General features: G+C 47.4%; 1 protein-coding gene across 1 annotated transcript in view; it reads right to left on the bottom strand.

Annotated features, from left to right (window-relative positions):
- Positions 1–18591, bottom strand: part of ORMDL3 (ORMDL sphingolipid biosynthesis regulator 3) — a 505983-nt gene that overhangs the window by 11560 nt on the left and 475832 nt on the right. The gene's annotated exons all lie outside the window — the stretch shown is intronic.

Below are 18591 nucleotides of genomic sequence, written 5' to 3'. Positions count from 1 at the left end.
CCTTACAAATGTTATCAGTTGTGACATCTGAGGCATTATAAGGAAGTGACTAAAAAGACAAAGTTGGTTAGTGAACAGTGAAGTATCAACTACAAATGTCAATGTAAGAAGTGCTGGCATACAGAATGTCAACCTGCATATGGCTTCCCTCCATGTTGTACTAATGGGTTTTGGCATACAGAATGTCAACCTGCATACAGCTTCCCCTATGTTGTACTAATGGGTTCTGGCATACAGAATGTCAGCCTGCATACAGCTTCCCCCTATGTTGTACTACGGGGTTCTGGCATACAGAATGCCAACCTGCATACAGCTTCCCCCCTATGTTGTACTAATGGGTTCTGGCATACAATACAGAATGTCAACCTGCATACAGCTTTCGCTAAGTTGTACTAATGGGTTCTGGCATACAGAATGTCAACGTACATACAGCTTCCGCTATGTTGTACTAATGGGTTCTGGCATACAGAAAGTCAACCTGCATACAGCTTCCCCCCTATGTTTTACTAATGGGTTCTGGCATACAGAATGTCAACCTGCATACAGCTTCCCCCCTATGTTGTATTAAAGGGTTCTAGCATACAGAATGTCAACCTGCATACAGCTTCTCCCTATGTTGTACTAATGGGTTCTGGCATACAGAATGTCAGCCTGCATACAGCTTCCTCCTATGTTGTACTAATGGGTTCTAGCATACAGAATGCCAACCTGCATACAGCTTCCCCCACATGTTGTCCTAATGGGTAATGAAATACAGAATGTCAACCTGTATACATCTTCCCCCTATGTTGTACTCATGGGTTCTGGCATACAGAATGTCAACCTGCATACAGCTTCCCCCTATGTTGTACTAATGGGTTCTGGAATACAGAATGTCAACCTGCATACAGCTTCCCCCCTATGTTGTTCTAATGGGTTCTGGCATAAAGAATGTCAACCTACATGCAGCTTCTGCTATGTTGCACTAATGGGTTCTGGCATACAGAATGTCAACCTGCATACAGCTTCCCCCTATGTTGTACTAATGCGTACTGGCATACAGAATGTCAATCTGTATACAGCTTCCACCTATGTTGTACTAATGGGTTCTGGCATACAGAATGTCAACTTGCATACAGCTTCCCCCTATGTTGTACTAATGAGTTCTGGCATACAGAATGTCAACCTGCATACAGCTTCCTCCCCTATGTTGTACTCTCATGGGTTTTGACATACAGAGTGTCAACCTGCATACAGCTTCTCCCTATGTTGTACTAATGGGTTCTGGCATACAGAATGTCAGCCTGCATACAGCTTCCCCCCCTTTGTTGTACTAATGGGTTCAGGCATGCAGAATGTCAACCTGCATACAGCTTCCCCCCCTTTGTTGTACTAATGGGTTCAGGCATGCAGAATGTCAACCTGCATACAGCTTCCCCTTGTTGTACTCATGGGTTCTGACATACAGAATGTCCACATGCATACAGTTTCCCCCATGTTGTACTAAAGGGTTCTAGCATACAGAATGTCAACCTGCATACATCTTCCACTATGTTGTACTAATGGGTTCTGGCATACAGGATGTCAACCTGCATACAGCTTCCCCCCATGTTGTACTAATGGGTTCTGGAATACAGAATGTCAACCTGTATACAGCTTCCACTATGTTGTCATAATGGGATTTAGCATACAGAATGTCAACCTGCATACAGCTTCCCTCCATGCTGTACTTATGAGACAGTAAGGAGTCGGATTTATAATTCTATAAGCTAAAAAAAAATTCAGCTTTACATCCATAAGCAAGAGGTGTCAACACATGTAAATATAATCCAGATTGATAAGAGCCCACAGATCAGCCTCCAGGTTGTCAAAGGCCTTAGCAGAGTGTGTGTGTGTCTTTACACAACAAAGTACGGTTGTGTTAGTAAACTTACCATAACTTTTAGTTATGTACTCACCATAACTTCAGATGTTTGGGATCCATCTCGCCTACATTCTGACTGATGGGTTCGGAGCCAATCCCTCGGCTCCGACTCGGCACGCTTATGCCAAAGAGCGAAGTCTCTTATTGGCTGAGCTTACTATATCCCAGGATGTACCACTACCAATCCCCCAGATCTAGTTTGTCCGCATACATGCACACATGCACGCACTGCTTATATAACATCGTCAGATGAAACAAGATAAAAACAGTAGAACTCAAAACCGTTCAATCTCCTCTGATCTCCAAGGTAGGGGGAAGGAGGGTGGGTATTAGGAATGTAGAGATGGATCCCAAACATCTGAAGTTATGGTGAGTACATAACTAAAAGATGTTATGTGATCCTATCTCACCTACATTCTGACTGATGGGACAGTGTCCCTAGCACCTGAATCCTGGGTGGCTCACTGGAAAACACTCCTGAGTACCGTGGAACCAAATGATGCTCGCCCTTTAGATGCCACATCCAATTTATAGTGGGAAATGAAAGTGTGCGGGTTGGACCAAGTAGCCGCAGCACAAATCTCAGAAATAGCGAGCTTGGAATGAAAAGCAATAGAGGTAGCCATAGCTCTAGTAGAGTGAGCTTTGACAGATGTTGTAAGTTGCTTATTTGAAGAGGAATAAGCCTGAGTTATGCAATCTCTAATCCATTTGGCAATAGTAGCTTTTGTGATGGTTTTGCCCAGTTTATTATCTGAAAAGGACACAAACAATTGGTCTGTTTTTGAATCTGTTGAGTCCTGTCTAGATAGAAGCGCAATTGCCTGTGAACATCCAACTTATGCAAGGTGTATTCCGCTTTGTTTGAAAATTTTGGAAAGAAAACTGGTAGCTCTAGAGATTGTTGGAGACAGAGATTAGAACAAACTTTTGGAACAAAGGATGGATTAGGCTTAAGTGATACTCTATCCTTGTGAAAAATCAAGTACGGTGGTTTGATAGATAGGGCTTGAAGTTCTGAAACTCTTCTTGCAGAGGTAATTGCAATTAAGAAGGCAGTTTTCCAAGACAGATATTTCAACTCACATGTAGCAGCCGGTTCAAAAGGGGGAGATGTTAAGGCACTAAGTACCAAATCAAGATCCCACGGAGGCGCAGGATGAAAAACTGGAGGTCTTAAAAGCACAGCACCTTTTAAGAAAGTTTTACATAATCTGCTACTCATCAACGGAGGGTCTATGGACTCGTGAAATTTGGAGATAGCTGCTAGTTGGACCTTAATAGTAGAGACTGAAGATCCTTGATTAAACAAGGATGTTAAAAATTTCAAGACGTCTGGTATCGGGGCAGTAATAGGGTCTAAACCCCTGAGTTGAGCCCAGATAGCAAACCTCTTCCACTTACTGTGATACAATTTCTTAGTGGTGGGTTTGTGGGCTGAAGATAAAATGTGAACAACTTCAGGGTTCAAGGTGTGATTTCTGACTAAAGTCGGAAGTGGAGGAGCCAAGCTGCTAGCTTCAAAGTGTGAAGGGACTGGTGCTGTTGTCCCGACTGATGAACCAGAAGGTCCGGAGTTAGATCCAAAAACCAAGGACCGTCCAGAGCATATTTCTGTAGGTAGGGGAACCATACCTGACGAGGCCAGTACGGAGCAATTAGAATCATTGTGGACCCCAATTGGGAAGCTTTCTGGATAAGTTTGGGAAGGAGTGGAACCGGAGGAAAAGCGTAAAGCAGTCCTGTTGGCCAAGGTTGGACTAGAGCATCCGTAGCTGCTTCCCTTGACGCTGGGTCAAGGAAAAAACCTTTTGCACTTCGTGTTTTGTGGTGTTGCAAACAGGTCGCAGCACGGAGTCCCCCATCTTTTGAAAACGTGAGCTGCTACAGCTTCATTCAGGGACCACTCGTGAGGAGAAAGAATAGTCCTGCTCAGTCTGTCTGCCAATACATTGGATTTCCCTGGAATGTGGGTCGCTAGCAGGAAGCGGTTGGTAGCCACTGCCCATTCCCACACCCTCATGGCCTCTCTGCAAAGGGGGTAGGATCTGGTCCCTCCTTGTTTGTTTAGATACCAGACCACCGACATGTTGTCTGTGTGGATAGCGATAATGCCTTGAGGGAGAAAGTTGTGGAGGGCTTGTAGGGACAGTACAGCCCTCATTTCCAACACATTGATATGGAGAAAGGTTTCGTTTGGAAGCCAAGATCCCTGAACTGACCTGCCCAGACAATGCCCCCACCCGTCTGGGAGGCATCCGTTGTCAAGGTGGCTACCGGAGGGCATAACAAAGGTCTTCCCTGATTCAGATTGGATGGCAGAAGCCACCAGCGGAGGTCCCGTTTGCACGTTTCTGTAATCAGTATGTGATGATTGAGGGGGAGATCCTGAAAGGACCATTGTGTCGATAACAGCCACTGAAGAATCCTCATGTGCAATCTTGCCAGGGGAACTAGGAGAACCGTGGCAGACATTGAACCTAAAAGTTGCAGGACCAACCTGGCTGGGGCTTTGGATCTTAGAAGCAGGGCTCGGACTTGACCTTGTAATGTTTGTATCCTTTCGGTAGGAAGGAAAACTCGCATCAATTTTGAGTCTATCTCTGCTCCTATGAATCTTATGCGCTGAGAAGGCAGCAAGGCAGACTTTGACCAGTTGAATGTAATTTCCAGGTAAGTACCCAGGGAGATGGTGGCTTGTAGGTTCTCTAGTAGTAGATACCTGGTGGTGGCAGTCAGGAGCCAGTCGTCCAGATAGGGAAACACTTGGAATCCGAGACTCCTCAGGTGAGCAGTCACTACTGCCAAACACTTGGTGAACACCCTGGGGGCTGTGGTGAGACCAAAGGGCAGAGCACAAAATTGGAAGTGACTGTCTCCCAGGCTGAAGCGCAGATACCTCCTGGACGCCTGATGTATCGGTATGTGATAATAGGTGTCCTTGAGATCTATGGAGCACATCCAAACATCTTTCTCCAACAATGGGAGAATGGATTGTAAAGTGACCATTCGGAATTTGGACTTCATGACGGATTGGTTTAGTTTGCTGAGATCCAAAATGGGTCTCAGGTCCCCTGTCTTTTTTGGCACTAAAAAGAACCTTGAGTAGTTTCCGGATCCGATCTGGTCTGTGGGGACCCGTTGGATGACTCCTTTTTCCAGCAGCTTTGAAGCTTCTACGGCTGCAATTTCCCTTTGACTGGGTGGTGGGTCCGGGATTTTTTTGGACGGTGGGGGTGAGTGTGTGAAGGGAATGGTGTAACCTCCGGCAATTATCCGAAGCACCCATCTGTCCTGAGTAATAGACTCCCAGGCTTTTAGGTGCTTGGCAAAACGGCACCCGACTGGCTCCGGAGCAGCACAGCCGGGCAATCCCTCATGGAGTGTGGGAGGCTGAAGAGCCACGAAAGGACTCTCGGTCTCCATTGTTGCGGGGGCCTCTGCCGCCTCTGGGACGGCGTCTCCCAGAATAATTTACCCGACCTCTGCCTCTGGAAGGGGAATCTTCCTGCTGTTGGGGAAAGAATTTCTGTGATTTGCGGAACCACATCTTCCCTCCTCTTTTAGCCTTGGGATAAGGCCGAAGGGAGTGGAATAACGCTCCTACGGCAGATAAAGTCTTTCCCTCTTGCTCACAGCGGGTAAGAGTGTCTTTTACCTTGGGTCCAAACAAAGAGGACCCATCAAAGGGAGCGTCGGCAAAGGAAGACTTGAAGGCCTCCAAAATGACACAACGGAGCCAGGCTTGTCTCCGTGAGCCACGCCTGTGCCTGCGCTCTGCCCGCCTTGCCGCATATGAAATGAGCCTCATGGACGAGTTAGAAATCGAGGTAAGGATAGCCAACTGAGAGCTAACTGACTGGGCTAGCTGCTCAGGTAGGTTACCTGAGAGGGAGTCTGAGAGCTCCTTGACCAGATCCCTCTGTAGTCTGGTGAAATGTGCCAAATAATTCAGGGACCTTAGAGTAAAGGCCGCTGAAGTTAGGGTGCTTCCCTGCGGTCCATGCTCCTAGACTCCTTATTAGGAGGATGGACAGACGTTGAAGCCTCTGCCATGTCCTGTTGTGTAGCAGATGCCACCACCATGGCATCTACAGCCACGCCTTTCGTCAAGAACTCCTTCTCGGGTGGGGCAGACAAAAATTTGTTAGGGCGAGAAGGCACTGGTTCCACAGTATCTGGGTGTTCCCACGCCCTCCGACAAACCAAATCCAGGAGCTCGTCGAAGGGCGGAGACACCCAGGAGGTGGAGGGCTGAGCCCCAAAGGCCTTGAGAAGCACTGACTCATCAGCGGAGGGGGGTTTGGAAATCCAGCCGCCTCGTTGCTTAAGGATCTCTAGAATGTCTGCAAATGAGACATCATCCGAGGAAGACTTTGGGGACCCCTCCGCATCATCAAGATCAGTGTCCGATGTAAGAGACTCGGGGGAGTCCACGTGCTTCCTCTTGCACGATCTCTTCCTTGGGGGCTCCTCTGAAGACAACTCCGAAGAACCCTCAGGAGGAGGGGAACCCCCAGTGGGGGTAACCTCAGGCCCTGGGGCTCCGCTGCCTAGAGACAGGGGAACTGCCAAAGACCCAGTCTCCATGCCCAGGGAAGGTGTCGGTAAAGCCGTAGAGATGGCCGAAGAAGACTTGGCCAAGGCACTCCTCATAGCTCTGAAAGCCGGACCCCCAGAATCCTGGGAGTGTCCGGTCCCCAGAGCCATGATAGCAGGCGGAAGTCCCGCAGCGAGCACCGAGAGGAGGCTCGGAACCGACAGCATTGGTCCCGAAACGTCACCCCCGGGTCCGGCCGAAGAAGTCCGCGTGCTAAACTCGGACCCGAAGGCCGGGGTTGGAGTAAGGGTCGGAGCCGACCCTAGGATCTCCACTGGCTCCATCAGCACCTGCTCCGACGGAGCCGAAGCGGTCGGAGGAGGAATGGCAATGGAGTGGGCTATCGGCTCCGAAGCCAGTTGGGTTGGAGCCGAAACAAATTTTTGAAAGACTGGGGACTGGAACAGTCTTTGGAGCACCCTGTCTATGTCCGAATCTGACATCCTCGATGACCTAGAGGAGCGAGTAGGCCTCTCCAACGGCCCCAAGGGACTAGGGGACCGGCTCCGAGGCGATTCGATAACTATCGGCGCCGAAGGAATGCACAAACCAGTTTCCATCGGTGCCAAGGAGGACTTCGGCGCCGAGGAGGAAGTGTCTGAGCGGACAACCTTCATCGGCTCCGAGATCAGTGGAGCCGATGAAGGTGACCCGCCTCTCGATGCCCCAGCCATCGGCTCCGAAGCCAGAGGAGTCGAGACTGGAGGCATCGAGGCAGACCGTTCCGCCCTCGGCTCCGAAGTCCTTGGAGCCGAAGGAGAAGCCTGCCTATGTCTTTTGGCAGCCGGGTCCGACGGACTGGTCGGAGCCGACGCCCTTTTCTTTTTAGCAGGAGAAGGAGAGGACGCTAAAGCTTCTTCAAAACAGGGTTTTATAAGGCCTTTCAAAATAAGTTTATTTTTCCTCTCTTGGAGGACCCTCGAGGAAAAAGCGTGACACACGCTGCAGGACTCCTGCAAATGTTTGGCGCCCAAACAATATACACAGAGAGAGTGGTCATCCGTGATAGACATTTTAAAACTGCACTTGGTGCACTTCTTAAAGCCCGAAGGCCTAGGAGCCTGAGACATTATAACAACAATTCAGTAACTCTCTCACAGAAAAACCCCACTATTCTGTATAGTCTTTCTAAATTGACTGACACTACAAAGATTAGTTTACGGTTGCCAGTTAAGATTGACAGCCCGATAACAACAGAGAAAACTCAAGGGGATCCTAAAACCCCTATGGGTTTGAAAGGGATTGACTGACAGGGAAAGGCCCTACAGATCAAGGGGGGCCTGTAGTCAGAACAAACACCCAATCGCACACAAATTTTCCACAAAAAAATCTCCAGTCACACACAAAAGTACAGAGTAGCTGTTAAAACAGCTTTTTGTTATAGAAATAGCAAATTCCTGACAGAAAAAGTTAGTGAAAACACTACTTAGCTCAGCCAGCTCGAGACCACGTCTTTGCTAGTTAGCGGCAAACGAGATCTGGGGGATTGGTAGTGGTGCATCCTGGGATATAGTAAGCTCAGCCAATAAGAGACTTCGCTCTTTGGCATAAGCGTGCCAAGTCGGAGCCGAGGGATTGGCTCCGAACCCATCAGTCAGAATGTAGGCGAGATAGGATCACATAACATCAGTATATTTTGAATTATCACTGCTGCAGTATCCTTAGCTCTATGGGTTACATCCTGCCAAAGATATAACAGACTATCAGCTTCCAAACCGTCAGTGCACCTTTCATACACTCAAACCCTTAGGCAGGTCAATCTGAGCTTCCTAAAAACCCAGGTTCAGAGCTTTCATGCCAAATAGGAGAATGTGGCCGAGCCCTGACAGGACATGGCTAGGAGTAAAAATGTATGTACACATACAGACCCTGGCTTAATCAAAAGATAAAAAAGGGATGGAGAGAGGGAGCAACTACTGCAGTAGTGATCATTCAAACATCTACTGTTGTGGTAAGTTTGCTTGCCCACAACTGTACTATGTTCACCACATTGATTGCTGATTAAGTAAACCTTAGCTACATCATTAGACTGCCCCAGCTTATATAACATTTGGGAGGTGGAAGGGGAAGGGTCCAGGAGTGGCTGCAGAATGGTCCTAGCATAGCCTGATCTAGACTTAGAGAATGAATTAAGCTTATAATGCTTTGTAAAAGTATGCAAACAGGACCAAGTTGCTGCTTCTAGACTACTTCTAGAATCCAGCCCTTTCCAAAAATCTACAGATGAAGCAAAAGCCTTGGAAGAGTGGGCTTTGACCCTACCTGGAATAGTTTTGTAGTGGTTAGAATAATAAAAGGCAATGGCCTGATACAGACATTTGGAAATAGCTGGATTTGACACAGGTTGCCCGTTCTTATTACCTTTACAAGAAATTAACAACTGATCTGAAGATCTGAAATATTCTGTTCTATCAAGAAAGTACCGGAGTTGTCTGTGGACATAAAAGGTATGGAATATCCTGTTGTCATAAGTTTTAGGTTTAGGAAAGAAAACAAAGAGATGGATAGCTTGGCTTCAAGTAAACTCAGATATCACTTTAGCCATAAAAGGATTAGTTCTCAAAGAAATCTTGTATGTGGAAAATGAGACTGGGTTGACTCGCAGCTTGCTCACCATAACAGCTTACAACACAGATAATCTTACACAAGCCACAGCAATCAGTAAAACAGTTCTCCATGTTAAGAACCTCAAGTTAGCCAGATAAGCTGGTTCAAGTGGAGCAAGTGTTGGCTTTTTTACACAAAAGTAAGATCCCAAGGAGGAGCTACCTGCTTTCTTGGACATCTCTTATGCAAAACCTCTTTCAAAAACATTTGAAAGAGGAGAATCCATTTGCCGACATGCTGAAATGGATGATAAATGAACCTTGGAGGAATAACAAAGGCCAAAGGATAGTAACTCGCACAAATACTGTAAAACCAGAGAAAGCACACTAGCCCTAAAAGGGTGAGGGTTATGTTGTTGGCACCAACTAGAAACCCTTTTTCATTTGCTAATAAACAATTTTCTAGATCAGCCTTTCTTGCTTCTATTAGTAACTACTGCACATCCTCAGTAAACAGGTGCCTAAAGGGAATTAAGGCCCATGCAGTCAGATGAAGTGGCCTGGAGTCAGGGTATATCAAACAACTCTGTTCTTGTGTGAAGAGTTTCTTTTTGTGAGGAAGTTTGTGGTAACTGCTCCTGGCCACTTCCAAAAGAAGAGAAAATAAGAAGTTATGTACCTACCATAATGTTCCATGTTAGTTGTCTTCTTTTCGCCTTCTTTCTTGCTGGTTGGGTTCGGAGCCGACCTTCGGCTCCGACTTGGACATTTTCTAAAGCTCGAGAGCTACTTACTGGCTCGAGGCCTACCTATATCCCACAATGCCTGGCGCTAGACCCCCTCCAGATCTCGTTTGGAAGACCTAACACCATCATAACACAAGAGGACAACCATCCCAATAGCAAAAACTTCAGCTACATGGCTGAAGAGAAAGGTAGAGGACATAATCGGTAAAGACTCAGCCAGTGACAAGACCCGTAGGAGGACTCTCCTCGGTCCATCTAGGCTAGGGGGATGGAGGGTGGGACACAAGAAAGAAGGCGAGAAGAAGACAACTAACATGGAACATTATGGCAGGTACATAACTTCTTAATGTTAAGTTGTCTCTCTCGCCTTCATTCTTGCTGGTTGGGACAGCGTCCCTAGCACCTTAGTCCTGGGTGGCTCATCGGAACAGACTCTTGAGCACAGTGGAACCAAAATCAGCTCTGCTCCTAGAGGCCAGATCCAATTTATAATGTGAAATGAAGGTATGAGGGGTAGCCCATGTGGCCACCGCACAAATGGCTTCCATAGGTAGTCTTGATTGAAAAGCTACCAATGTAGCTAAAGCCCTAGTAGAGTGGCCTTTAGGTTTAGCAGGGAGTTCTTTATTCCTCAACTGATAAACAAGGGTAATAATACAGGACAACCACCTGGATAAGGTTACTTTAGACACTGGTCGACCCTGCTTACCCTCCGCATAGGACAGGAAGAGTTGGTCTGATTTCTTTATTTGCTCAGTCCTATGCAAATAGAAACGTAATTGCCTATGAACGTCCAACTGGTGTTATTTGTGTTCAGCTTTGTTGGAATAATTTGGAAAAAAAAGACTGGCAGACCGATGGATTGATTCAAATTATTTTCAGAGAGGACCTTAGGAAGGAACGAAGGATTAGTCCTGAGTGAAACTCTATCCTTATGGAAAACTAGGTAAGGAGAACGAACACAAAGGGCTTGAAGTTCAGAAACTCTCCTCGCTGAAGTAATGGCCACCAAAAAGAGGGTTTTCCAAGTAAGCAATTTCAAGGAACAGGAAGCTGCCGGTTCAAAGGGAGGCAGTATCAAGGAAGCTAGGATCAAATTTAAGTCCCGCGGAGGCAGGGGATCTCTCACTGGAGGCCTGAGCAAGATTGTTCCTTTCAGAAAGGCTTTGCAAAGCTTATGGGACATGATGCTGGTTTCTGAGAGGCCCATATGGAAATTAGAGATTGCCGCTAGCTGAACTCTAATGGTGGCAGAAGAGGAGCCCGCTTGAAAAAGTTCTGCTAAAAAGTCTAGGACGTTATGGACAGGGGCCGTAAAAGGATCTATATTTCTAGCCTCTGCCCAGAAAGAGAAACGTTTCCACTTACTAGCATAAGTCTTCCTGGTTGTAGGTTTGTGCGAAGAAAGGATAATCTCACGCACTGAATGGGAAATACTGGGAAGCCTGGCTAAGGTTGGAAGTGGAGCAACCAAGCAGAGAGACTGAAGAGATTGATGCAACCTGCCCGACTGATGGATCAAGAGGTCCGGAACTGGGTCCAGATTCCACGGCTGCTCTAGAAGGTGACTATGCAGGAACGGGAACCAGATTTGTCTAGGCCAGTAGGGAGCAATGAGGATCATCCTGCACCCCAGCACGGTAGCTTTCTGAATCAGTTTGGGAATTAGGGGAAAGGGTGGGAATGCATACAGAAGTCCCTGGGGCCAATCGTGAACTGGAGCGTCTCTGGGGGAGTGTCCGGGAAGATGGAAGAGGGAAGGAAACTGTCGCACTTGCTGTTGAGAGGAGTTGCGAAAAGGTCACAGCAAGGCTGACCCCATTTGCAGAAGATTTTGTCCGCTACTGTCCGATTGAGAGACCACTCATGAGGCATGAGAGTAGCTCTGCTTAGCCTGTCCGCTATGACGTTGGACTTCCCAGGGATGTGCGTTGCTGTCAGAAACCGTTGAGAGGAGATCGCCCACTGCCATAGTCTGAGTGCTTCTCGACATAAGGGATAGGACTTGGTTCCGCCCTGCTTGTTGATGTACCACACTACAGACATACTGTCTGCCTGAATTGCAATAGTCCCAGTGGGTAGAGAGTTCTGAAGAGCTTGCAACGCTAAAAGCACCGCCCTCATCTCCAAGACGTTTATGTGCAAGTGGTACTCGTGGGGTTGCCAGGTGCCCTGGACAGTCCTGCCCTGAAAATGCCCCCCCTACCCAATCAGGGAGGCATCCGTGGTCACCGTGGCAACTGGAGGAGAAAGTACAAATGGTCTGCCCTGGGGTACTGATGGAGAGACCATCCACCAAGCCAAGTGGTCTTTGCATGATTCTGTAATTATTATCTTGTGGGACAAAGGAAGTTGTTGAAAGGACCATTGGGTGAAAAGCATCCACTGGAGAATCCTCATGTGAAAACGAGCCAGGGGGAACTAATATGATCGCTGCTGCCATGAGACCCAAGGTTTTTAGGACGAATTTGGCCTGAATCTTTCTGCATCCTAATAATACCTGTACATGTCGGCAAAAATGTCTACCACTCTGTCTACTGGAAGTCTTGCAGATAGATCTTCCGTATTTAATCTTGCACCTATAAAGGTTAAAGACTGACAAGGCGACAATGCAGACTTTTCGAAATTTATTGAGATACCTAGGTTGGAGCATGCTTGGATGGTATAATCTCTGGCTCTCAGCAATTGATGTCTGGTGGTAGCAGTAAGGAGCCAGTCATCTAGATACGGAAACACCTGGAATCCTTGCCGTCTCAGGTGAGCGGTAACCACTGCCATGCATTTGGTGAACACCCTGGGGGCTGTGGTGAGACCAAAGGGCAGGGCTCTGAACTGGTAATGACTGGTTCCCAGCCGGAAGCAGAGAAACTTTCTGGAACGCCTGTCCATTTTGATGTGGTAGTACGCATCCTCAAGATCTATGGAGCACATCCAATTGTCCTGACCCAAAAAGGGTAGAATGGACTGAAACGTGACCATCTGGAACTTCATTCTTTGAACAGACTTATTTAGTCTGCTGAGATCCAAAATGGGTCTCCAGTCCCCTGTCTTTTTTGGTACCAAAAAGAACTTTGAGTAAATTCCGGATCCTTGCTGGTCTGCTGGGACTTGTTGGATGGCCCGTTTTTTTTAGCAGTCTTGAAATTTCTTGTACTGCCTATTCCCTTAGACTGGGTGGAACATCTGGGATGGGGTTGTTTGATTTTAAGGGGGTGTGGACAAACGGGATTTTGTAACCTCCGGATATGATAGACTGTACCCATCTGTCTCGAGTGATGAGACGCCAGGCTTCTGGGTACAGAGACAACCTTCCCCCGACTGCCTCCGAAGGCGGACAGCCGGGCAGCCCCTCAGGGGTGCTGGAAGGGCTTGTCAGAGAAAGATTCTCTGCTGCCCTGATTCTGCGGACACCCTCGTCCCCACGGGCGGCGTCTATTGTTGTTTCCTCCTCTACCTCTGGAGGGAAACTCGCCATGTGTGTCAGGCACGGCTCCCTGGGGTTTCCGGAACCACATCTTTCCACTCTTCTGAACCTTAGGGTATGGTCTAGAGGGAGTGGAAAAACAGACTCCCATGGCAGAGAGAGTCTTGCCTTCCTGCTCACACTTAGTAAGGGTATCTTTCACCTGAGGTCCAAACACAGCCGAACCATCAAAAGGGGTGTTGGTGAAGGACGCCTTGAAGGGATCAGCGAAGTTACATAAACGCATCCAGGCATGTCTTCTCAAAGCCACGCCTGTGCCTGCGGCCCTACTCGCCCCATCAGCCGCATACGAAATGATCCGCATGGAGGAGTTGACAATAGAATTAAGAGTCGCCATCTGGGAGTTTATCTTGTCTTGAGCCCCCGCAGCTGATGGATCTTGCAGGGCATCTCCTAGCTCCTTGAGGAGATCCCTCTGAAGACAGGTGAAGTGGCACAAATAATTCAGCGACCGCATGGAGAAGGTCGCTGAGGAAAACATCTGCTTCCCATATCTATCCATCGTCCTAGACTCTTAATTAGGGGGATGGACAGGTACAGAAGTGTCAGCCAACTCCTTTTTCGTGGCAGCTACTACCACCATGGCATCAACGGGGACACCCTTAGTCAAAAACTGTTTATCTTGAGGGGCCATAATAACTTAGTGGGCCTGTGGGGGGGTTGGTTCCAGTGTGTCCGGAGCTGACCATGCCTTCCAAGCCACTACTTCCATCAATGGATTGAAGGGTGGAGACACGCAGGAGGTGGAGGGGCGAGAACCAAACGCATCCAAGTATACCGACTCATCCTCAGAAGGGTTAAGGGCAGACCAGTTCCCCCTCTGCTTAAGGACTTCAAGGATGTCTGAGAAAGAGACATCTTCAGAGGGGGATCTTGGGGACCCTTCCAAATCCTCCAAGTCAGTATCTGATGTGACAGACTCTGGGGAGTCAACATGTTTCCTCTTACAGTTCCTCTTTCGAGGGGGCTCCTCTGAAATCTCAGGGGAGGCCTCGGAAGAGGAAGATACACCCAGTGGGGTGACCTGGAGCATTTGATCCCCTTGCTTGGGGTCTGGAGGAGGGGCAGAGACAGAAGCAGGCACCCTGGAGGGAGGAGCTGAAGGGGCTGATCGAGGTGCAGACTCGGAAGTCAGCACACTCCTCATGACCTCGAAGGCACCCCTGTCCGGCAGAGAAAAGGGCCCCCGCTCCAAAGAGACAGGAATCCTCTCCGGCACCGAAAGGGACGGCTCCGAGGCCGATGTAGGAGCCGAACTTACCTGCGCCGAGGCTCCGAGATAGAGAATGGGGTCGGACAAGGGTCTGATGCCACTCGCCCCCTCGGAGCCGACGAGGGAGTCTTGGCGCCCAGATCCCTCCAAGGACGGAACCATTGAAGAAATCAGAGCCGATGAAGGAGCCAAAAGGGGAAGCATTGGCGCCGACGTTTCCAGGACGCCAAGGTCGGAGACGAGAGAGATTTAGATACTTCGGTTCCGGCCGGAACCGAAATTGAAGCAGACACTCCACCTGGCGACGGCTACGTACTGGGAGCCAACGGCTTGGTGGGCTTAGGGGTTTTCGCTGGCTGAGACTTCGCCGGCGACCCCTCGGGTTTTAGTAACCCCCTGAGAATCAGCTTGTTCCTACGCTCCTGCAGGACTCTCGGACTAAAGGCATGACATACCGAGCAACAGTCCTGCAGGTGTAGGGCACCTAAACAATAAACACAACAAGTGTGATCGTCTGTCAGAGACATTTTCTGACAGCACGAGTCACACTTCTTGAACCCTGATACCTTGGTATCCTTTGACATGTTAAAGAAAAAAGAATACAGATGGATGAATGTTAGACTAGTGCAAACAAAAAGAACTCACACACACTAGTCCCACACCTTCACACAAAAAACTAAAGGTAACAGTACTAACAAAACTAAGAGACTATTATCTTAGACTACAAAGGCTAAACACTACTTCCTACTGGAACAATTTAAAAGGGAAGGGGACAGCCTCTAATTTAAACGGCCTACTTAGGGAGAGGGGGGGGACTCTCTGAGTTTCCCAAGGGTCAGAAAACACAGGAAAAAGTAAGACTAATCTACAGTACTACTCTAATTAAACAAGAAACTTGAAAAATAAACTAAAAGTTTAACTACTAATATCACAAAAAGATGAATACGACCTGAGCCAGTAAAGCGCAACCTCGTAGCTCTAGCGGCAAATGGGATCTGGGGGTCTAGCGCCAGGCATTGTGGGATATAGGGAGGCCTCGAGCCAGTAAGTAGCTCTCGAGCTCCGAACCCAACCAGCAAGAATGAAGGCGAGAGAGACAACTTAACATCCACTGTTATCCGGGCCAGAAAGAAATCACCCAAATTATCTTGGGGAGTTCTTTCTGAATCTTCAGAATTACCCTGAATATCAATGGAAAGGGTGAAAAAGTACAAAGGAACATTCCTCTCCAAGGGACAGAAAATGCATCTATATTCCATGCCTTCTTGCATGTAGCCCTGGAGCAGATTGTCCAGAAAAGAGGCAATGAAGTCTACTTAAGGAACTCCCCACAGATGGGTTATATCTTGAAAGTCCCCATGGTCTAGTTTCCATTTGTGAGGATTTGGGTTTGTCCTGCTCAACTAGTCTGCCCCACAATTTTGCTCTGACAGGATGTAGGATGTTTGCAGAGTGAGGTTGTGCTGTGAAGCTATATACAAGCCTAACATGGCTACTTTGCAAAGGGGGTAAGACCTAGTTTCCCCCCTTGCTAGTTTATGTACCACATGACTGTGGTATTGTCTGTAACAAGTTGAAGAGGTCCAGTTAACCAAAGATGATTCACAGAGTTGAGTGCCTTGATCTGAGCAATTATCTCTTAATTTAAGTACTTGCATCTGTCCTTGATATCCCAACACCTTGCACTTTCATCCCTCATCTGTGGTGATAGACTGCTTTAGAACGGGAAGGTAGAAGAGGAAACCTGCATTTACTGAAATTTGCTGTCTCCAACAAATGACTTCCCCTCTGACAAACCCCAGAACTGTGACTTGAAAAGATAATCAGTGTTGGGACCAAAGAAAATTCAGATACCATTGCATCTTTCTCATGTGCAGTCTTGCCAGAGGTTTCATAATAATCAGAGATGCCATGAGACTCAAACTCCTGAGGGATTCCCTCACAATGACCGTGGAAAACCCTAGAAGCAGATCTAGATGTACATAGTAGAGTTGGGTAAAATCTTACCATAACAGTAGATGTCCCACTCTTCACTGTTGCAGTATTCCTCAACTTAGGGATCTCCTGCCAAGTATAGCCCAATGTTCATCCAGTACACCAAAGCCTTTAGATCTTGTACGCGTCAAAAATCACACATATGCTCTCCATGCACAGGACATAGGGCATAAAGGTAACATACTGATGCAGTTACCCAAAGCTGAATTGCCCCAGTAGAGAATAGTCTCCATAGGATAAAAAGGAAGTTATGCACATCCAAGGGGAGAAAATGCAAATGGAAAATGGGGACTCTTGGACAGGAGAGTAACCAAATAAAAACCCCAAAGAAAAAGGGGGATGAAGGGAGGGACCGAATACTGCAATAGTGAAGAGAAAGACATCTACTGTTATGGTAAGATTTTACACAGCTATACTATGTTCTTCTATATCACTGTTGCAGTATTCTTCACCTTAGGGAGAGTAAAAAAACCTCAAGAAAATGAGTGGGAGGTGGAAGGATGGAAACAGCCCTCAACAAACCAATGCAGACTGGCTCTTGCAAAACCTGCACCGGCCCTAGAAACCACATCCAATTTATAATGCTTAGTGCTTCAAGGACGGAATTGGTGTCCAAACCATTGAAGTCAGCACCAGAGGGGGCAACAGGCCCAGTGGAATGTACTAACTGAAGTAGGACAGACACTTTCCATGAAAACAACAAAAGGAAATGGATTTAGGACAGACACTTGCCATGAAAACAACAAAAGGAAATGGATTTAGATATCCAGGAGAAGATGGTTTGCTTGGAAACAACTAAACCCAAAGTCTTGGGATGAAAAGAAACAAAAAGCTGGTCACACTTACAAATGACCTTAGTTTTATCCAAATAATACCTGAGCTGTCTGTGCAAATGCAAGGTATGCAGGACCCTCTCATGAGCAGACGGTAGAGAAGGAAAAAAGGAAGGGAGTTCTACTGCCTGATTTAAGGACAACTCAAACAACCTTAGGCACAGAAGAAGAATTAGCACGAAGAGAGACTATCTCTGTGAAAAACAAAAAAAAAAACAAAAAAGAGGCATGGTTGTAAGAGCCTGAAGCTCAGAAACCCTCAGAGCAGAAGTAAGAGCAAGCAACAAGACGGTCTTCCATAAACAGTGTTGCACAAAAGCTGAAACTTCAGGCTCAACAGGAGCCTGAGCTGATTTTTCTAAAACAAAATTAAGGTCCCACGGAGGGCGACTGGGCTTCCTTGGGGGGCCTAAGATGCAGCATGACTAAGAAATTGTTTGACCTCAAAACGAGAAGCCAAAGGAAGATTCGAGGATAGACAGGCATAAACAGCTGACTAATGGGCCTTCACAGACGAATAATTCAAGCCAGACTGCAACAACTCACACAAAGAAAAGAGAACTAGAAGGACCCCCACTCAAAAAGGGTCCTGGCAATGAACATGGCACCAGACAGATAATCTTTTCCATTTGGACATACAAGACTTTCTGGTTGTAGATTTTCTTGCCTCCTGTAAAAACCCTGAGCATGTCCTCAGAAAAAAGGTGCCTAAAAGGGATCAAAAACCCCATCACCCACAGTATCAGTTGAACAGTGTGAACTGAGGATGGACGAGCAACACCTTGTCCTGTGTGAGGAGGTCAAACCTGTGAAGTAACTGGTGGTGACTGTCCCTGGCTGGATGCATTAAGATGGGGAACGAGCTTGGTCTTGGCCAAAAGAGAGTCACTAGCAAGATTTTTGGGGAGTCTAGCTGAATATTCTGTAGGACTCAAAGTAAAGGAAGAGGAGGGAAAGCATATTGAAGCATCCGCTTCCACGGAAAAAAGGGTGCCCCCATCTTCCATGCCAGATGGCGTGGCACTCTGGAACAGAAAGAGGGAGTTGCCTCTTCAGCTTCAGGAGTGACAAAAAATCTACCAGAGGAATACCCCACCAATGGATTATGTCCAGAAACACATCTCTGTGAAACATCCATTCATGAGCCCATATGTTGTCCTGAAAGGGAGAGTCTGAGCCTTGAAAGGCCTGCAATGGTAGGAGTACTGCTCTCATTTCTAGGACATTGATATGCATGTTGGCCTCTATGGGGGACCATGTGCCTTGGACTG

The sequence above is a fragment of the Protopterus annectens genome, chromosome 13.part0, assembly GCF_019279795.1.
Source record: "Protopterus annectens isolate FY-2018-M chromosome 13.part0, PAN1.0, whole genome shotgun sequence".
Classification (NCBI taxonomy): domain Eukaryota; kingdom Metazoa; phylum Chordata; order Ceratodontiformes; family Protopteridae; genus Protopterus; species Protopterus annectens.
The sequence above is the reverse complement of the archived record's forward strand: the minus strand, read 5'-3'. Positions and strand labels throughout refer to the sequence as shown.